The sequence below is a fragment of the Mustela putorius genome, unplaced genomic scaffold, assembly GCF_011764305.1.
Source record: "Mustela putorius furo isolate JIRA1106 unplaced genomic scaffold, ASM1176430v1.1 tig00000997_pilon_pilon_pilon, whole genome shotgun sequence".
Lineage (NCBI taxonomy): Eukaryota > Metazoa > Chordata > Mammalia > Carnivora > Mustelidae > Mustela > Mustela putorius.
In genome coordinates this window covers 5,048,254-5,070,048 of record NW_025421527.1, presented here as the reverse complement: position 1 = coordinate 5,070,048, position 21,795 = coordinate 5,048,254, and the positions used below count along the sequence as shown (strand labels likewise).

Genomic DNA, 21,795 nt, shown 5'->3' with positions numbered 1-21,795 from the left:
CCACCTCTGCTTGTGCGCTTGCATGCATGCCAGCTCGCTCGCTCTCTCTCACAAATAAATAAATAAAATCTTAAAAAAAAAAATTCCTGCTTTTGCATGGCTTGTATTTTAATAGACGAAAAAGACAATAAGGAAACCCACAGATCTGGATACCTGGCTGGCTCTGTCGGTTAAGTGTCTGCCTTGGGCTCCGGCCATGATCCTGGGGTCCTGGGAGAGAGCCAGGTATTGGGCTCCCTGCTCAGCAAGAAGTCTGCTTCTCTCTCTGCCCCACCCCCACGCCCAACTTGTGCTCTGTTTTGGACATGGTGTGACTGAAAAGCCTTCTGAACATCAAACAGAGAAGTGTGAGCGTGAAGTTTCAAAATCTGAAAGACAACAGCACACAGACATTTAAAGCCTTGAGGCCGGCTGACTCAGCCGAGGGAGGGGATGGAAAGGCAGAGAGGAGGACTCCAACAAACACGGGGGCAGGGCCACATCATGAAATAAGGAAGAGCCAGCAAAGACTAAGGAGCCAGAAGGTAATAACGGGGACGTGGGGTGAGGAACCCATCTTTGTAAGAGCCAACTGCCAACCGCTGCTGACCGAGCAAACAGAACCAAGGGCATGGGTGGATCAGCGGGAGGTGGCACGGGGGGCGGGGGGAGGTTGCCAGGAACCCCGCAACAGCACTCTGTAAAGTGAGAGCAAAAACCCCGTTGGGATGGGTTTAAAAGCTCAAGAGAATCTAAGAAGAAAAATGTAAGACCACGTGAAGAAACACAGGGAAAGAGAGAAATGGGAGTCAGAGCTAGAAGACAACGTAGAATCAAAGAAGCTTTATTGTTTTCAAATGTTAAAAACGACAACTTTCTATTCTCCAAGGAAATACAGCAGAGAGGGATTTCAGGGGGAGCTTAGTCAATTAAGCATCCAACTCCTGGTTTTAGCTCAGGTCATAATCTCAGGGTCAGGAGATCGAGTCCTGAGTTGGGTTCCTCACTGATTGGGGAATCTGATTGGGATTCTCTTCCTTCCCTCTCCTGCTGCCCTTTCCCCACTCTCTCTCTCAAATACAAATAAATAAATCTTCAGGGGGCCCTGGGTGGCTCAGTTGGCTAAGAGTCTTCCTTCAGCTCAGGTCATGATCATGGGGTCCTGAGATCGAGTGTGACGTCGGGCTCCTGGCTCAGAGGGGAGCCTGCTTGTGCTTGTGTGCTCTCTCTCTCTCAAAAAGAAATAAACACAGGGCGCCTGGGTGGCTCAGTGTGTTAAAGCCTCTGCCTTCGGCTCAGGTCATGATCCCAGGGTCCTGGGATCAAGCCCCACATCGGGCTCTCTGCTCAGCAGGGAGAATGCTTCCTCCTCTCTCTCTGCATGCCTCTGCCTACTTGTGATCTCTGTCTGTCAAATAAATAAATATAATCTTTTTAAAAAAATAAATAATTAAAAATAAATAACTCTAAAGAGTTTAAAAATAAAAAAGGTAAAGTATCAGTGAGAAAAAGATGAAAGACCACACACTCCTGAAGTTTAATATAGATGTGTACCTGTGTATGTATAAAATCTCCTAGACAACTACCCAGTTCCAAAAGAATTTACTGAATCATTTTGTCATTTGTCCTGTGACAAGAAATGCTACATTTTTCATACATTAAATTCTTGTATATACACGGGTCTGTTGCTAGAGCTTTCGTTCTGTGTCACTGAATTTCTGTCTCTACATTCACCACTACCATAATGCTCTAATAATTTTAACTTTGTTTTATTTTCTAATAAGACTGATTGCTTGGGGCGCCTGGGTGGCTCAGGGGGTTAAGCCTCTGCCTTTGGCTCGGGTCATGATCTCAGGGTCCTGGGATCGAGGCCCGCATTGGGCTCTCTGCTCAGCAGGAAGCCTGCTTCCTCCTCTCTCTCTGCCTACTTGTGATCTCTCTCTGTCAAATAAATAAATAAAAATCTTAAAAAAAAAAAGAAGACTGATTGCTGTTACTGTTCCTTTCAGAAACGTCACTGCTACTCTTATTTTGCCACATAAACGTTACAAGCAACTTATCTAGTACATGTGTGTGCATATATATATAAAACATATATATATATACACATATATGTAAAAAACTTTAATTTTCATGGTTGAATTTACGAATACCCCGAAGGAATAAAGGGAGGGGCTTGTGCAGATAAATATTTCTACACTGATGTTCACAGCTCTACTATACACAAAGAGCCAAAAGGTGGCAGCCATTCCATCGATGTCCACTGGCAGGTGAATGATAAAGAAATTGTGGCGTATCATACAGTTGTTCAGCCTTAAATGGAAGGAAATTTTGACATATGCTATACAACATGGATGAACCATGACGACATTAAGCTCAAAGGAAATCATAAGCCAGTCGCAGAAAGACACTGTATGGGGTACCTGGGTGGCTCAGTGGGTTCAGCCGCTGCCTTCGGCTCAGGTCATGATCTCAGGGTCCTGGGATCGAGCCCCACAACGGTCTCTCTGCTCAGCAGGGAGCCTGTTTCCTCCTCTCTCTCTCTGCCTGCCTCTCTGCCTGCTTGTGATCTCTGTCTGTCAAATAAATAAATAAAATCTTTAAAAAAAAAAAAAAGAAAGAAAGAAAGAAAGAAAGACACTGTACGATTCCATTTCTGCAGCACCTGGAGGAGTAAAATTAGAGACCAGAGTAGAAAGCAGTTGCCGTGGCCGCAGGGAAAGGTTTTCACTAATGGAGGACAGAATCTCGGCGGGGGGCGGGGGGGGGGCAAAAATGTTCTGGAGATAGACGGTGACGAAGGCTTCATGGCAATGGGACGTACTTACTGCCACAGAACTGCTTATGCAAAACTGGTTTAAAAGGTCAATCTGACGTTATGCATATTTTACCATATTAACAACTCACAGATGAATTCTGGGAGAACTGACCTCTTCACGATGATCCTACTCAAACACACTTCCACTGGTTCAAGACTCAGCGGCATGTTGCAGCTTTCCTCACACACGTCAAGCCCCGCGCCTTGCTTCTTTCTAGGTGCTACTCACTTCTCATTTATTACTCTACTGGCAATCACCTCACTGAACTCTCCGACAAGCCTTCTCACTGATTCTGATGATCAATGTATACAGCATCACTTACAAATAACAATAATCTTAATAACTTTTCCTATTTTTATCCTTCTAGTTTCTCCTTTCCAAGTTTATTCCCTCCTGTCCCCCAGTAACATTAACACACGACAGAGCCCACCTGCTTCATCTCCACCGCAGCGAGAGCGCTCTGGCTGCTCCTTATCTAGCCGCACACGCGCAAACACAACTCCATGTGCTCATTTACACGTCTACACGTATTCCACACTTCTACATACTCACTTTACTCATCGAGGGAGTATCAGTTTTTCTGTTTTTTTTAGCTACTGATGTTATTATACTCCCTTACATTTCTAGGAAAAAACAACCAACCATACATAGTGCCTTTTTTCCTTTAAATAAACAACTTTTGAAAAAGATTTTATTTATTTGAGAGAGAAAGAGAGAAAGAGTGTGTGTGTGTGTTTGTGTACGTGGGCACGATCATGAGTCGGGGCTAGGGGCACAGGGAGAGGGAAAAGCAGACTCCCCACTGAGCAGGCAGCCTGACACTGGGCTCAGTCCCAAGACCCCAGGACCACGACCTGAGCTGAAGGCAAATGCTTAACTGAGCCACGTAGGCGTCCCTCCTTTAAATAAACATTTTGAGATAATTGTAGGTTCACCTGCAGTTGTGAGAAATAACAGAGATCCGGTATACCCTTTACCCAAGTCCCCCCAATAACACCTTTCCAAAGTATAGTTACCACAACCAGGATATTGATATTAACATAATCCACTGACCTTATTCAGATTTTCCCAGTTCTACATGTATTCGTGTGTGTGTGTGTGTGTGTGTGTGTATGTATATGTGTTCACTTCTATACCATTTTATCACCTGTGCAGGTGCATGTATTACCACTACAGTCAAGATACAGAATGCTCCCATCACCGAAAGGATCACTGTGCTGTCCCCTTATACTGCACAGCTTCATATTTTTTAACTAAGAAAATTGTAACTGCAGTTAAAGACTGCCAGCCTTGGCTACCAATTGTTAATGCCATAAATGCCTTAAGCACAGGGCTACCACACCATTCTATAAAAATAAAAGATACCTATAAACTTGTTTCCATGAAATATAAAGCAAATCTATTTCTATCTTGCCAAATTACGTTGAAATAAGCATATTTTTGTCAAAATAGGTAAAAAAACAAAAAACAAAAAATAAACAACCTTTGCTTTGACATTTAAAGACTCAATACTTTCAAGGACTGACTTGTAACCCTGAAACTAAAATGAAGCCCTTACAGAACTATATGGCTATTTATTACAAAGGATACGTTTTAATCATTAAAAATTACAGATTTTCATTCTTGAACAGTGGAAATAACACAGTAATATACCTTGAATTCAACAAATCTAACAGGAGTGTGTGTAGTCCTCTTTGTGCACATATTCAAAAGTAAGCTGAAGCAAAACTTGCCCATACTCAGAAGCAGCTGAGCACGAGCTCAGGGAAGATTATCGTGTTGTCTCCCTTTCTGTGTATCTTTGTAAGGCTTCAGAATACTATGCTTGCTTTCTTCTCATTCTTAGGCTCCGCAAATGTCTCGATAATTTTGGAATTATTGGTTTCCTCAAGGTTTTACAGAATGAAACCAGAGCCAGGAACAGGATTTCTGGGCAATAGTATTAACTTCGAGAGAATTCTCTATTATTAATTTTCATTGATCATAAAGCTAAAATTTTCTGTGATTTCTGGAATCAGATTTAGTAAATTATCTTTATCTTTTTATTTTTATTTTTTAAAAGATTTTATTTATTTATTTGACAGAGATAGAGATCACAAGCAGGCAGAGAGGCAGGCAGCGAGGGGGAAACAGGCTCCCCGCTGAGCAGAGAGCCCGGGGCTAGATCCCAGGACCCTGAGATCATGACCTGAGCCAAAGGCAGAGGCTTAACCTACTGAGCCACCCAGGCGTCCCAGTAAATTAACTTTAAAAAAAAAAAAAAAAATTATGCTTACCCATGTTTTCACATTTATTAAGATTTTATTTTTAAGTAATCTCCACACCCAATGTGAGGGGGTTTGAACTAACTGCCCTAAGCTCTACTAATTGAGCCAGACAGGAGCCCCTTATTTGCATATAATTAAGCAAAAAACCGAATTATTCCAACTTTCTTTTAACTTCTCCTGTATTTGGAATGATCTGTCCTTTAGCACTACTTATTCTATTTATCTGTCTTCCCTCCCTTCTGTCTGCTTCCGGGCTACACTTGCTACATAAAACCTTCCGTTTCATTTCCAAACCATTAGGTCTTTTTGTTGTCTGCTTTTATTAATTTCTAGTCTTTCTCCATCCTGACCAGAGAATACGGTTTGTTTTTATTCTTTATGGTAGTTTACTGCAAGTTCCATTTTTGTGAAACTCCATCTGTTACGGACTGAAGTATGTGCCCCAAAATTCGAATGCTAAAGCCCTAACCCTCACCCCCTAAACGTGGTTGAGTCTGGAGACAGGCCCTTGAAGGAGACCTCTACTTCAGCATAAAGGAAGTTAGAAAGGTGAGGCCCAAATCTAGGAAAATGGGGTCCCTGTCAGAGGAAGAGAGCCCAGAGCTCTCCTTCTTCTGCATTCACAGAGAAGAGGTCACAAGAGGACACATCAAGAAAATGACTATGTCTAAGCCAGGAAGAGAGTCTTCACCAGAAACCCACCCTGACAACAAAATGATCTTGGACTTCTAACCTCCAGAACAGAGATGGTTTTTAACCCATCTGGTCTATGATTTGTTGTTACGGCAACCCTAGTAGCCTGACACACAGGAACATTTTTGTTTCACTTGGTACTTTTCATAGCCTAAACTTTTTTTTTACACTGTGTGGAATATACTTATTTTATCAGTTAAATTTAAAATTCTATTTTAAAATGTATACTTCTCGAAATTCAAAAACCGATCACGTAGTTTTCGATACTTGCTTTCTATCAGTAGCGATTAGATTAGCACACTCTCCCTGCTCTTGCCTCATCACTCACTTATAGGACTGCTGACTGTTTTCACTGTATTACATCTTTATCCACTGTATCACCTTTAAATGACATTTTCCAACCCTTACTATAATATTTGCTTTAGCCTTCCCATTCTTCTCCTGGTTGGCTAACAGAAAGAATGAAGGTTGTCTTCCACAGTTTGCTGAAGAATGAACATAATATACTCCAAATTCAAGTGTTCAAAAAAGTTAGTCAATATCCTTTTAATACAGATGAGCTGTCCGACTTGAGGGCATTAAGAAAATTGCTATTTTGGTTCTGAATTTTGACAAGAACACGCTGAAGTTTATCCTCCCAGAGGTAACTTGATCCTTTGACCTGGATCACAAAGGAGATTATAAGGTTCACTGATCAAGTCTAACACTGCAGTTGTTTCCATGACACATCATCTATAACAATATTAAATGAGATCTAACAAGCCCTCTCAATCTATTTATTGAAATTTTCTATTATTTTTAAATTTATTTTTATCTTTTAAAAAGATTTTCTTTATTTGAGAGAGAGAGAGAGAACACACGAGTGTAAGACAGACACAAGCAGGCGCAGGAGGAAGGGGCCGAGAGAGAGGGGAGAAGCAAACTCCCCATCGAGCAGAGAGCCTGATGTGAGGCTCCATCCCAGGACTCTGGGATCATGACCTGAGCCAAAGGCAGATGTCTAAACAACTGAGCCACCCAGGGACCCAGAAATTTTTTATCATTTTAACAATGTCTTTACATTCAGCTAATAAAAAGTTCGGCCTTTCTAATTGAAGATGCCAATCACGCATACTTTTACTTCTTCCCTCTTCCCATTCTATCACACATTGCCCATCCTTTTGAACTTTGTTCATTTCCATCTTGTTCCTTCTTCCCCACTGTTTTCACATGTGCTGCTTCTAACTGCACTTTTCTATAATTTTTTTCTTCTATTTGTCTTTGTACGCCTTCAAATGCCTCATATGTCTCCTGTGTTCTTGAAACCGTTTTATCCTTCATTGTTTTTACAAAAGTGACTGTTTTTTTACAATTCCCAGCAAAGTATTTGGAAACAATATCCTTGCTACATCTGCAATCCAGTCTGCTAAAACTTGACAGCAGGGGAAGCCCTGTTCAGAACCGACAATTATTTATTCTCAGCATTCAAAGACATAACTCTTTTGTTCCCTAACCTTTCTTTAATTGATGGTTGGAGGCGGATATTTAACTGTTGCTCCTCTAATTCTCATTGTTTTATATATATATTTGTCTTCGATAGTCTAGAAATTCACTTAATGTGCCTTAATATAGACATAGCTTTATCGGCCCTTCTTAGAACGTGTCCATCATGAATATTCAATTTGGGACTATTACCCTTCAAATATTAGGTTTCCTCAATTATTCTTCAGGACTCCAACTGGGACATATTAGACTCACAATCATCCTTTATCTACTGTAATTCTTTTTACCCTATTTGACATCTCTGGCTGTGCTACATTCTAGGTAATTTTCTCAATACTGTTTTCCAGGTAATTTTCTCAATACTGTTTTCCAGTTCACTATTCTATCCACAGCAGTGTCTAAATTGAAAGCTAAACTATTATTCACTGAGCCTTTATTTATTTCTTTAGGAACACTTCAAGAATTTGTCTGTCTTCCTAGCCCAGGGGCCATGCTAATCTTCCCTGTATCATTCTAATTTTAGCACATGTACTGTCAAAACAAGTACGACCGAGTCTTTAAATGTAAATGACTCTACTTTTTTCATCATAAAAATAAACCGATCATATCCAGAAAATATATTTCATTGGCTTCTTTTGAAAATCTGCCTGGTTACCTTCATCTCCCCGCCCCCAATTATGTGTGTGTGTGTGCATGCTATTTATTAATTATTTTTATTAAGATATAATGTATTATTTGTCCCAGGGGTACAGGTCTGTGAATTGTCAGGCTTACACACTTCACAGCATTCACCACAGCACATACCCTCCTCAATATCCATAATCCCACCACCTTCTCCCTCCTCGCCTCCCCCCAGCAATACTCAATTTGTTTTGTGAGATTAAGAGTCTTTTATGGTTTGTCTCCCTCCTGATCCCATCTTGTTTCATTTTTTCCTTCCCGATTAATTTTAAATTCTTCTCTAGACAGGAGTATATTTTTCTGGGAGGAAGGTAACAAAAATATATGTAAAGGAAACCACTGAGATATTACCTTTTTTTTTTTTAAGATTTATTTATTTATTTGGAAGAAAGAGAGAGCACGAGCAAGCACAAGCAGAGGCTGGGCGGGCTGAGGGGGAAGGAAAAGAAGCAGACTCTGCTCAGCAGGTACCCCAGCGCAGGACTCTATCTCAAGACCCCAATATCATGACCCGAGCTGAATCCAAGAGTCAGACACTTAACCCAACTGAGCCACCCTGGCTCCCCACTGGGATACAGCTTTTAAAAAAATAACAACAATGAGAAACTGTATTTAAAAATTTTTTAAAAAATATTTTATTTATTCGTCTAACAGAGAGAGAGATCACAAGCAGGCAGAGAGGCAGGCAGAGAGAGAGGAGGAAGCAGGCTCCCCGCTGAGCAGAGAGCCCGATACGGGGCTCGATCCCAGGACCCTGAGATCATGACCTGAGCCGAAGGCAGCGGCTTAACCCACTGAGCCACCCAGGTGCCCGAGAAACTGTATTTTAAAATGAACAAAGATATGAACAAAGCAAAGAATTACATAGCAGAACAAGTAAACATGTTCAAACTCAACAGAATAATGGAAGAAATAAATGCTACAAGACAGGGCTTTTATATTTTGTCATTACTATGAGTGACTACCAAAAAAGTGAAGGAGAATAAAGAAAATGAGACCTTGTGAAACACAGTCACAGAATCTAAAGAAAGGGCAAGTTATAGGAGGAAGATAGGAGAATAGTAAAAATTACAGAAATATTTTAAAATATCTCCTTCTAAAAGATATTATCAATTTATACTTCAAGGCAGATTTTTACCAAGTTTGGCTTCAGTCTCAAGAAAGCCAAACAACTGGGACTCCTGGGTGGTTCAGTGGGTTAAGCCACTGCCTTTGGCTCAGGTCATGATCCCAGGGTCCCGGGATGGAGTCCCATATCGGGCTCCTTGCTTGGCGGGGGGCCTGCTTCCCTCTCCGCCTCTGCCTGCCACTTTGTCTGCTTGTGTGCGCCCATGTGCGTGCTCTCTCTCTCCCTCTGACAAATAAATAAATAAATAAATAAAGTCTTAAAAAGAAAGAAAGAAAGAAAGAAAGCCAGCCAAACAACTAAATGCTTACATTCATGTTATTTCTGGTATTCAAAACTTAGAAGTAATCAACATAACAGATTACTACCAATTTTTCTAACACTGTCAGTAATACAAATAAGGCATCACACTTGGATTTGTGGTATTATTTGAATATTCACTTTATTTATTTTTCTAAGATTTTATTTATTTATGTGACAGAGAGATCACAAGCAGGCAGAGAGGCAGGCAGACAGGGGGGAAGCAGGCTCCCTGCCGAGCAGAGAACCCAACTCGGGGCTCGATCCCAGGACCCTGAGCCGAAGGCAGAGGCTCTAGCCCACTGAGCTTCCCAGGCGCCCCGAATATTCACTTTAACGAATTCTATCTGAAACATGAAGAACTTCCTTATGGGCATCATGTGTTAACGTTAAATAAGCAGAGGTACATGTATTATTGTAAAACCGAAATGCTGAAATATATATAATCACAAAAGCTGTTAGTTGCTAAAAGAACCATGACACAGCGTGCCTGGGGCTCAGCTGGTTCCGCAACACCCTTCGGCTCGGGCCACGATCCTGGAGCGCCGGGATCGAGCCCCCATCGAGCTCCCCACGCGGTGGGGAGTCAGTGTGCTTCTCCCTCTGACCTTCTTCCTTGTCATGTTCTCTGTCTGTCTCAACGACTACCAAACAGTCAAACGAGGGGACTGACAGTATAAACAGGTCATCTAAGTCAACGCAAACAGGTCAAGTCCGGACGCTGATGGAACGTAAGGGATCATAAAAGACTGGGCCACAGACTCCCGTTCTTACCGTCATCCTCGCCTTCCTAGCATCTTCCTGCACTGGGCGAAGGAACACGGAACAGTGACTTTTAGGTGAAACGTCTTAATCTCACCCTTGGAGCTTTCAAGAGAAATCGCTCTTGGGCACTCCTTCATGGTTCGCGCACACGAAATCACAGCGTGTCCACGCGGCTCAAAGGTTCCCGCGAGCAGCCGCAGAGCGAGCTCGCCTCCCGCCTCTGCTCCAGGCCTAGAGAAACGTCTAAGAAGTCGGGGCCGTCAGAGCACACGGACTCGTGTGCAACAGCGGGGCCCTCCGCGCAGAAACACGTCTCGCGCCGCCGAGTGACCACGGCCCAGCGGCCGCAGCGCTCCTTGCGCTCTGCCCACACGCCCCCGAGCAGCGCTCCTACACCCCCTGCGCGCCACCGCGGCCGGCCCGGGCCAGCTCGCGCCCCGCGCCACACTCGCCGCCGCACGAGCGCCCCGCAGCCCGAGGTCAGCGCCGCCCCGCGTCCGCCGCCCGACAGCGGCAGCTCCGGCTGCCCCACGGCGCGCGCCGGGCCAAACGGACATGCAGGACGGACAGTCGCGGACAGACTGACGGTTCCTGGTCGTTTCGTGAATGCGGACAGCGGAACAGACGCGCCGGACTCCGGGCGAGGTCACGACCCCGGAGCCCCGGATTGAGCCCTGCATCCGGCTCCGCAGCTCGGCCCCTCGGCCCGCGCGGGCGGTGTCACGGGGCAATGAATAAGCAACGCCGTTGGAGAGCGGTGTTCTGGGCACGTGCTCCAGGGCCACGTCCGCAGAACCGGAGCCGCGGTCCCGCAGCGGCTGCGCCCGAGACCCCGGAACTCACCGCCCGACGGCCGCGGAGGTGCGGAGCGCTCCCCGCCGTGCACCGGGACTCCCGGACGGCCGCGGCCACACGGAAGCTGGGACGCCCCGGCGCCGCCGGGAAGTCGGACGCGGGGAACGCGGCTGCACACGCCGCAGCCAGCGCGCTCCCGGGGCCGCGGCGGACGCTGACCGGCGGCCCGGGACAGGCTGGGCGCCCGACGCCGCAGCACGACGGCCGGGGCCGGAGCCCGCTTCCAGCCCGGCGTCCGCCCCGGGTCCTCACCGGGAGGAGCACCGCCGGGGGACGGGAAGGGACCCCGCGGGGGACGTCGGAGGCCTCCGGCGACGCTCCTCAGCACGGCCCGGCCTGTCGAGGCGGGTCGAGCCCACACGCTCCGCGGGAGGAAACGCGCGCTCCCGCGGCGGACCGAGAAGCGCCCGTGCGGCCGGCGGATCGCGCTCCCGCCACCGAGGCTGAGCGCGGGAGCCGAGCCCGCCCCGCGGCGCTCGAAGTCCGGGGGCAGCGGCGCGCCACCCCGGGAGCCGCGGGACAGGCGACGAGCGCCGCGGCCGCCGGGGAAAGCGGCCCCGCGGCTCGGCGGGTGGCCCCGCGGCTGCGGCTCCCGCTCCCCGCGCGGCTGCGGCTCCCGCTCCCCGCGCGGCTGCGGCTCCCGCTCCCCGCGCGGCTGCGGCTCCCGCTCCCCGCGCGGCCGCGGCTCGGGGCTGTCCGACGGTGCGTCCCCGCACGGGCTCCAGCACCGCCAACCTCGAAATCGGGCTGGAGCGCCACCGCAGAGGCAGGCGCAGCGACTAGGAAGAGCGCGGCGGACGCGCCGCGGGCCGAGCACAGCGGCGGGAACGGCCCGCACGCGCTCCTTAGCGGCCTCAACACGGCTCAGGAAAGAAGGAATCTCCGAGTTGAAGGCTGTCTCGATAGAAACCTCCAAAACTGAACAGAAAAAAAGACTAGGAAAAGACAGGCCAGGAGATGAAGAACCGGCAACGGCACGGCGCCACGGGAACACGGCAAGGGAGCCCGAAAGTCCGGAAAGCTCAACGAACAATAAGCAGGAAAAATGCAAACAAAACAAACCTACACACATCACTTTCAAACCACAGAAGTCATAGATAAAGGGGCGCCTGGGTGGCTCAGTCGGTTAAGTGTCTGCCTTGTGCTCCGGTCATGATGCCAGGTCCTCGGCCAGAGCAGGACATCAGGCTTCTCTCTGCCCCTCTGCCGCTTGCCCTTGTTCTCTTCAAACAAACAAAACTTTTTTAAAAAGAAAGAAAAAAAGGGGGGAAAAAACCCTGAAAGAAGATGGGAAAAACACCTTTCCTACAGAAAAGCAAAGGTAGGAATTATATCTAACGTCTTCTTGGAACCATGCAAGCAAGAACAGCAGACTGAAATTTAAGTGTAAAAAAAAAAAAAAAAAAATCACCAACCTGAAATTCAGTATTCTGTGAAACTACCCTTTAAAAATGAAGAAGAGGGAAGTCTGGGGGGCTCAGTGGGTTAAGCCTCTGCCTTCAGCTCAGGTCATGATCCCAGGGTCCTGCGATTGAGCCCCACATCAAGCTCTTTGCTTGGCAGGGAGCCTGCTTCCCCCTCTCTCTCTGCCTACTTGTGATCTCTCTGTCAAATAAATAAAATCTTAAAAAAATAAATAAAAATGAAAATGAAGAAGAAATAAAGACTTTGACAAAAATTGAGGGACTCTAATCCAGCAGACCTGCTTTTTAAGATGTTCAAAGTTCTTTAGAGAGAAGGAAAATGATGGTTCAGAAACTCGGATCTAGAAAAAGAAAGGAATACCACTGAGGAAGGAAAAACTGAAGGTGACGTAGAAGCTTTTATTTTTCTTATTATTAGTTGATATAACAGGTACGTCTGTTTAAAATAATAGCAACAATGTATGAAAAGGCCTGATATCCTTATATATAAGTGAAATGAACAATGGTGATGATACAAAGGAGGGTAGGGAGGAATTTGGGTGATTTTGTTATCACAATGTACCCTTGAAATGATAGTGTTGAAGTGAAAGTGAACTTGGCTTAGGTGTAACTGTGTATTGCCAACTCTAGTACAACCACTAAAAAATGTAAAGGAAAAGGTTTATGGACAAAATTTTCCCCAAATAGTAAGAAACATTAAGTTACTCATAAAACTATGTTAGAAATTAGAAACACAGGGGCTGGCTCAGTCAGTTTCATAAAATCCCTAGGTTTTGTTATCTCATCATGTAAGGCCTTTAATTCTGATGTCTCCCCAAAAGTTTTCATTTGCTTCTGTGCAGCTATATCTCAAAATTAATTAGCAATGTGCACTTACAGAGCAGTCTGTATGTGAGCATCTCTGTAGTGATTTATGGTCATTAAAATGAAATAAAAGATATGAACAGGCAACAATAAAAAGCAGCATGTGAATTAGCAAGTCACTGTGATGATGTTCAGGCTTAATTCCCTGGGACTTAAAGAAAGCTATGCCGTCTTTCAATGTGGTTCAATAATGACTTTTTCCATTAGCAAGATCAACAAATAAATGAGAAATATTCACATTTGCTGTACCTCATTTTGTACACCATTCAAACAAACCATGATACAGACTCAAGCAGATATCATTAACATCCAACACTTTAAGAGAAAGTGAACTGCCCTATCAGCCAAATGCAGCACTAATTAGAGAAGATTCTACTACAAAATGCAAGAAATGAGGATGAACCTGCTGGAACTGACTATGAGAGTTCGAGTCTTCCTGGTACATTTATAGCCGTGTTCACAGTGCAGCAGAAGCGATCTGCTTTCCCCTCCATTTAGGGCAGCAGAAGCTGCCATAATGAAAGGTATTTTGGGAAGAGTGGCATCTTGTTTTGTCTCCAAGGCCCCTTAGCTGTTTGTGTATGTAAAGGAAGAAAAGAAGCCTTTACAGAAATGTGAGATCCACCATAATTTGCATAACAGCCGCTGCCGTGCAGAAGCTGGGCCCCAAGCCAACCTCTCTCCTCTTTTCCACTACAAAGTAAGCAGCGCAAGCAGCTTCCAAAACAAACAGTCCGTATGAAGGGAAGACAACAGAAGCCTACTGAAAGCAGGACCTGTACACCATCAGGTCTTCCAGCTCCAGTAACTTTTGCCAACAAGAACCCGGGAGTGGAAAAGCAGCAGCGGATGATGCAGTCTTCTATTCTGGACCTGCTCCTACGCCGGTACAAGGAAGACTGCTCCCACAGAGGACACAACTCACAAGGTGCGGTTAGATGAGAGAATGGGACCCCTTACTTCCTGGATAGAGCTAAGGAGCCTAAACACAAAAAAAACTGGTCAAAAATGGAAAAAAAGGCCCTGGGATAAACAGTATCAACAGCAGTGATGATAAAAGTGTCACTAGGGCTCATTTGTATCGTCTGTTAGTGATTGAGTCACTAAGATGTGTTAAATGCTTTGAAAAGGTACCTGACATCCAAAAATGTTTTCCTAAACTAAGAACCTAATGCGGGGCTGTTTCCGAATGGAGACACTGCAGACAGCTTGGTTTATCTCTCCGCGATGTGGAGACCCACACATCTGGCTTCGTCTGACCTACTGCAAGATGAACGGCTTTTCTAAGGGTCGTCAAAGTTGTGATTCACCAGGAAATTCATGAAACAGCCACAGATAATAACGCTAATTTCTTAAAAGCAGCAAACTATAGACTGTTTTAAATAGACCTAAAAGTTTTAATACACACTTTTAGTAACTGAAAGGAGAAAATATGAGTATTTCAGTTGGGGAAATTTACGCAAAAGCACCATCTCAGGGCTACAGAAACCAATCCTCTGTTCTTGAGCTAGATGAATGTTAAGGTGCGTAGTTCTGGTGCTGGGGCTGGTTTTGTTTGTGCTGTTGCTGTTTTTAATGCCTGCAGATCTTGACACACAGTCCATAATCTCAATGACCTATTTTTGTTAAGATTTTATTTATTTATTTAACAGAGAAAGAGAGACAGTGAGGAAGGGAATGCAAGCAGGGGCAAGGGAGAGGCAGAAGCAGGCTTCCCGCTGAGCAGGGAGCCCGATGCGGGGCTGATCCCAGCACCCCGGGATCCTGACCTGAGCCAAAGGCAGACCCTTAACCATCTGAGCCCCCCAGGAGCCCTTAATGACCTATTTTTTAAGTAGAGTTTTGATCCTTAAATGCAAAAACTAAAATGATTGCCCTAACATTCAAGGAGCATTCATTCACTAGTAAACAAAAGAAAAACCACGAACTGCACTACAAGGTGACATGTTAGACAATGGAACCATGCGCAGTGGAAGCGGCGAGGTTACAGCTCAGGGGCCCTTCCCCAGCAGTGGGCGACAGGCAGGCTGAGGCTTTCTACTGTCCCATCGGCCCTCCTTTCTCTATTTCAAATGAAACTTTTTTCTCTTTGCTTTTTATTTAAGAACTTAGTAACAAATTCATCTTTCTAATTTTTCATTTTGATGTTAGCTAATTTACTTCTTGAGATTGCAACAGAAAAATGTGTCATCAAGTGCGTGCAGGACAATTTCCAGTTGTCTGATAATTCCTAGCGTCACAATCAATAAGCAGCTTAACAAAAAGTGACCAAGCATCCTTTTGCTCTGGCTTCTAGCCATCAGCATCTGTCTGTGACTTCCTCAGCAGTCTTTGTAGTTCCTACCCGTGCAATGAGGGACTAGACAAGGAACTACGGGATAATCACACTCAGCAATTTCGGTGCAAAATAAAAAGGTGGGGTTCAGAAGCAGGGTCTACCTTACTTCATTGTTGTTACTGTGAAAGTTACCACTGAATTCTGCAAGTGTTAGGATCATCTTTCTCCTTTCACATATATTCTGAGGTGTTACTAATCCCACGTAGCTTGGCTAAAAATACCTAAAATATTCTAGTGTACCTATCTACCATCTGTGCGTCTGTGTCAGAATGCCTTTGCCCATCTCCTAAACTCTGACTTCCTAACACAGTAGCAGAACTCTTTACTACTAACGTGTTTTGACGTTGAGATGTTTTCTAAAACTAATGGTAATATACACACAGTAGACAAAAACTTGACTGTTACAACATGAAGGTAGAAAAAGACCAAATTTAATAGCTCAGAACCTATTTTGTTTGAAGTGTGAGTAGTGGTTACTATCTCACTTTACCAACACTGCCATTTCTGCCATCTTTGCTCGTATGATTTTTTTTTTTTTTTTGCTAATCTGTATAATCGCAATTTAGATAATAGACTCCAGATAAACAAAAGCCTTAGGAACACCATACATCCAGTTCGAAGACCCATATCTATAAAAAGGGTCCCAAGGACATCACAGTTAACACGCAAACAATGACCCACTCCCTTCATTGGGAGGTCTCCCTCCAGTCCTACATACTTCTGTTTAACTCCTGACATTAGGTACTCGCTGGGACCAAGTGTCCTCATCTTTAACAAAAAGATGAGGTCATTATTCAGATCTTGGATTATGTCCTCATATTTTCCCACCTTTTAGTTGTAAGGGCAGAAGGGGGAATTAAACATACAACAAGTTTCCTTTTCTTCTGGAAAAAGAATTCTTAATTCTATGAAACAGAACTACATTAAGATTGGCTTTAGGGGCACCTGGGTGGCTCAGTGGGTAAAGCCTCTGCCTTCAGCTCAGGTCATGATCCCAGGGTCCTGGAATCAAGCCCCGCATCGGGCTCTCTGCTCTGCAGGGAGCCTGCTTCCCTCTGTCTCTCTCTCTCTCTCTCTCTCTGCCTGCTTGTGATCTCTCTGTCAAATAAAGTTTTTTTTTTTTTTTAAATCTTTAAACAAACCAACACCACGAACAGTCACATTGAGCTTCGCCAGCTGTATCCTAAACCCCTAATACACCTCAATTCCCTTTCCCCTTTTAGAGTTAAATCCCTGCAACCCATGCTTGACCCGGCTCTCCATCGCCACCTGCTGGTGCAGCTCTGTGCGCTCCACAAGCAGCACCAGCCCGCCCAGAGGCCCTTCAGTACTAACAGATCAAAGTAAGATGCGGGTACTGTAGCTCGGTAAGATTTAACATTTCAGCTAAAAAGGACACGGCTCCTACTAACTACAACTAAAAATAATTCCAAATTTCTCTAAAAAAAGAAAAAAAAACTTTCCAAAAAATCAATTTTAACTTCAATGTTTCCTCTTTCTAATATAAAGTACAGCCACAAAATGTCAGAACTTTAAAAACAAAGGAAAAAAATCCTTAAAAACAAATGGGAGGGGCGCCTGGGTGGCTCAGTGGGTTAAGCCTCTGCCTTCGGCTCAGGTCATGATCCCAGGGGCCTGGGATGGAGTCCCGCATAGGGCTCTCTGCTCAGCAGGGAGCCTGCTTCTCCTCATCTCTCTGTCTGTCTCTCTGCCTATTTGTGATCTCTCTCTCGGTCAAATAAATAAATAAAACCTTTTAAAAAAAAACAAAACAAATGGGAATGGTCATACAATTTTTTAAAAATTTTATGTTAGAAGCAACACTACATGGTTCAAAAATTTAAAAACTTTGTAAGTCAAAACAGAGAAGAAACTTTCACCCAAGATTTCTTAAGAAGAAAATGTAGACAAAAAATGCAGTTTCCCTAAGTTCTGAGTATGACACAAGAAAGCAGAACATGTAAGCCCCCCCAACTAGTCCTCCACAGTGTATTTTCTCAGCACTCGCCTACACTAAAGGGCTTCAAATTCTTGTCCTGTCATCACAACTGATAAATGTCTGTGCAACACGCTAGCTGTGCCTCTGCGCCCTTATATTTACTTTGGCCCCCAAAGCCTCTTTCTTTCTAGCAGTTCTAGCCAAGATGCCAATACCTAATTCTGAACACGAACCCCTCTGCAAATCTGCCCAGCATACACTCCACCCACCTCCTCCCAATGACTCTGTGAACTCCTCAACACTCTGCATGTGTTTTTATTATGGAAGCTACCACACAGTAACAACCTGTGTACTGCCCAGGATGGCACTTCAGTATTTTATGGAGAAACAGATAAATCAAAGAATACTGTGAGGCTAGAGATTGTTTAAAATTAAGTGACCCAAATCCTGACCTTCCGTTGTGAAAAGTACAATCATTAATAACAGAAGTCATACCAGTAAATTTAAGTAATACAAGTAAACGATTAATCCCCTGACCAGTTAGCTGAAGTGTAACAGACACGGGCGCCTGGGTGGCTCAGCCAGCTAAGCCTCAGACTCTTGATTTCGGCGTAGGTCATGAGATCCAGGCCCACATCACACTCTGCACCGGGCATGGAGCCTGCTTACGAGTCTCTCTTCCCCTCCTCTCCCTCTGCCCCACACCTCTGACCCTGGCTCATGTGCACTCTTTCTCTCTCTCTCTGGGGAGGAAAAAAGTAGGAAAGAAAGAAAAGCCAAAACCTAGATAGTATCTAACCCATTTTTTCCCTCAACATTTCATTTCGAAACAATTGGGATTTGTGTGCAGCAATTTAAAAACTGCTCGGCAAATGAGCTGTACTAAGCAAGGGCTGAGATACTATTATTATTATCCGTATGTTTTCTTATTAAAGAAACATTAAACCATCAGTTCTGTAATTAAATAAAATCTCAGACCGAAAGGGCTTAATTAGAATACTTGGATTCATGTGGGTTTTAATAACTCTCCATAAAAATCACTTGACTCAAATTCAAAATTACCTCTTCAATGAGCTGTTTCCTAAAGAATCTATTACGTCAGTACAGACATTTCTTTCCCAAACAGAAAACTATCTTTTGGAGGAAAATTATAATTAGCGCTGTAAATTTTATTTATAATCCATTGTGCTCATTAAAGCCACTCAACTAGGCTAAAATGACACCAAAGAAACTATTCACTGGCAAAATGTCAGTCAGCACAGCACTAGAGGCTCAACACTCTGTGACCTAAACTGTTATCAGGGTACACTGGCACTGAAACAGACCCCAATCCCATTAACCTCAAACAAGTTTCAGTTTTAATCACCGGCCGCAGGAAAACACATTTTGGTTACTCTTCATCTGTCTCGAAAGTGCCTGTTTGGGCAGAGTCGCCTGAGCAAACCAGGGTCACACGTAAGTACAGATGCTGCGCGACTGTGACACTGCACTGCTGCTTACACGCCAGAGAGGAAGGCACCAGCACCGCCACCGTCTACGTTTGGGCATAAGGCATGTAGGAGATACTAGGGCTTCCACCTCTATCCTCACTTGCTGAAATGCTGCTGCAGAAGAGTGGAGAGACCACTCGGACAACTTCCGAAACGACAGACACCACATGAAGTGGCAAGACAACAAAACCCAATTTGCACAAGAAGTTGTTTTTTTATTTTTATTATTTTTTTAAGATTTTATTTATTTATTTGTCAGAGAGCGCGAGCACAGGCAGATAGAGAGGCAGGCAGAGGCAGAGGGAGAAGCAGGCTCCCTGCTGAGCAAGGAGCCCAATGTGGGACTCGATCCCAGGATGCTGGGATCATGACCTGAGCCGAAGGCAGCCGCTTAACCAACTGAGCCACCCAGGCATCCCAAAAAGTTGTTTTTCAAAGATTTTATTTGTTTATTTGACAAAGACAGAGACCAAGCATGAGCAGGGGGAACGAGAGATGGGGTGGGGGGGGGAGCAGGCTCCCCGCTGAGCAGGGAGCCTGATGCAGGACTCAAAGATCCCAGGACCCTGAGATCCCGACCTGAGCTGAAGGCAGCCACTGAGCTGACTGAGCCGCCCAGGCGCCCCTTACAGGAAATGTTTTTTAAAAAGACTGTATTTATTTCTTTACCTGAGACAGAGAGAAAGAGAACGCGCGTGCAAGCAAGCGAGCACGCACCCGCACGGTGGGGGAAGGGGTTCAGGGAAGGGGAGTAGCTGACTCCCCAGAGAGCTCAGTGTGAGGCTCAATCTCAGGAACTCGGAACCATGACCTGAGCCGGAGCAGACTTGGACGCTGAGCCGACTGAGGCATGGAGGCGCCCCAACTGTTACTGCAGGAGGAGGGAGACACACGCATTGACCTGTATATACCTAATGTCTTTGTGGGAGACGTTACAGACTCAAATGTTGGGAGTGATTTTCCTGGAAGATTCTTTGCACCAATTTTGGCTCCAAAACAACTAGTTCTTGGGGCACCCGGGTGGCTTCTTCCTCTCCTTCTGCCTGCCTCTCCCCTGGCTTGTGCTCTCTGTCCAATAAATAAATAAAATCTCTAAAAAGAAACAAACAGGGGTGCCTGGGTGCCTGGTCATTAGCTGTCTGCCTTCAGCTCACATCAGGATCCCAGGGTGCTGGGATCGAGCCCTGATGCACCCGGCTCCCTGCTCAGTGGGGGGCCTGCTTCTCCTCCCACGCCTCTGCTGGTGTTCCTTCTCTGTCTCTCTCTGTTGAATAGATAACATCTTTTTAAAAATAAATAAAATTTTAAAAACTTAAAATACACAACTAATTCTTAATGAAGTATTATTTTCCAAATGTAAATGTAAACCTGAAAATGCATTCAGTATACACATCAGTTTTCTCATTTTGATTGAGAAATGGTTGTTCTGCTTAATCGTTATCACAGTTGGTTAGGGGTTATCACGAGATTGTCTAAAAGGCGATTCCAAAATAGATTTACTCAGCGAGGAGAAGGGTAACAACGGTAACAGTATTTCGTTTTTTCCTTTTTTCTCTCTTAAATTCTGAATCATAGGAGTTTATTACCTAATCAAATAGCATCTTCTGGTCCAGTATCCATACTCTTACACATGATTTTATTTGTCGTGGGAGAGGCACAGAAGGAAAAGGAGACGGAGAACTGTAAGCAGGCTCCACACACAGTATGAAGCTTGATGGGGGGGGGTCAGGGTCAGTCTCTCCACCCACAGACCATGACCTGAGCTAAAATCAAGAGTCCGAGGCTTAATTCACGGACTCACCCAGGCGCCTCTACACATGACATTGTTTTTAATAATAGCTTCCCACGTCCGAAGTATCTCTTGCAGTCTGAATTAGTTCCTGAATTCACAGAGCAAGAATGATAAAACCCTGAAAAAAACATAAAGAAAAATCTTCAATAAACGGGATTTGACAGTGATTTCTCAGATAGGACTCCAGAAGCACAGGCAACAGAAGAAAAGACAGATAAGCAGGAGTTCATCAACACTGAAAGTGCTCGTGCATCAGAGCACACGGTCAAGAGGGTGAGAAGACAACCCTCACGGGGGAGTTCACATTAGCAAGTCCTGCACGCAGAGTGTATAAAGAACCCTGAAAACTCACCAATAAAAAACAGCACAATTCAAAAAGTTCCATACCAATTTACTCAACACCGGCTGTGGACGAGAGGGCTTGTTTCCCCAGATTCCTGCCAACACTCAATTATTATTATTATTATTATTATTATTATTATTATCATTAATATGAAAATTTTCAGTTTTGCCAAAACTTAAATACAGAAAAGCCTCAAAATTACTGAAACATAAACCAACCATACCTTCACGCCGAGTACACAGCGTAAGTCAGTTTTATCTATAAAAACAAGTTAAAAAACATACTAAAAAATACATTACAAATACTTTAAATAAAAACAGAATTAGGACCCTTAAAATCTTTAATATAACTTTAAATAAAAGACATTAAGAGCATCATCCTCTAATATTTTCTCAAAAGAATGAACTAAACTTCAAACTCCAATTATTAATGTGCCAGATCCTAAACAATGAATTGAAATTTTTCGTAAATTAGTTGATGTATCTGAATCCCTCTAAATAACAGAGTTCAGAGGCGCCTGGGTGACTCAGTGGGTTAAGCCTCTGCCTTCAGCTCAGGTCATGATCTCAGGGTCCTGGGATCGAGTCCGCATCGGGCTCTCTGCTCATTGGGGAGCCTGCTTTCCCCTCTCTCTCTGC

General features: G+C 44.5%; 1 protein-coding gene and 1 non-coding gene across 11 annotated transcripts in view; both read right to left on the bottom strand.

The window, feature by feature from the left end:
• The window catches only part of ASH1L (ASH1 like histone lysine methyltransferase), a 183,478-nt gene that overhangs the window by 128,138 nt on the left and 33,545 nt on the right, over positions 1-21,795 (bottom strand). The gene's annotated exons all lie outside the window — the stretch shown is intronic.
• Positions 7,681-7,787, bottom strand: LOC123393761. The gene has a single exon (XR_006608614.1). It is a non-coding gene; the product is annotated as a U6 spliceosomal RNA (small nuclear RNA).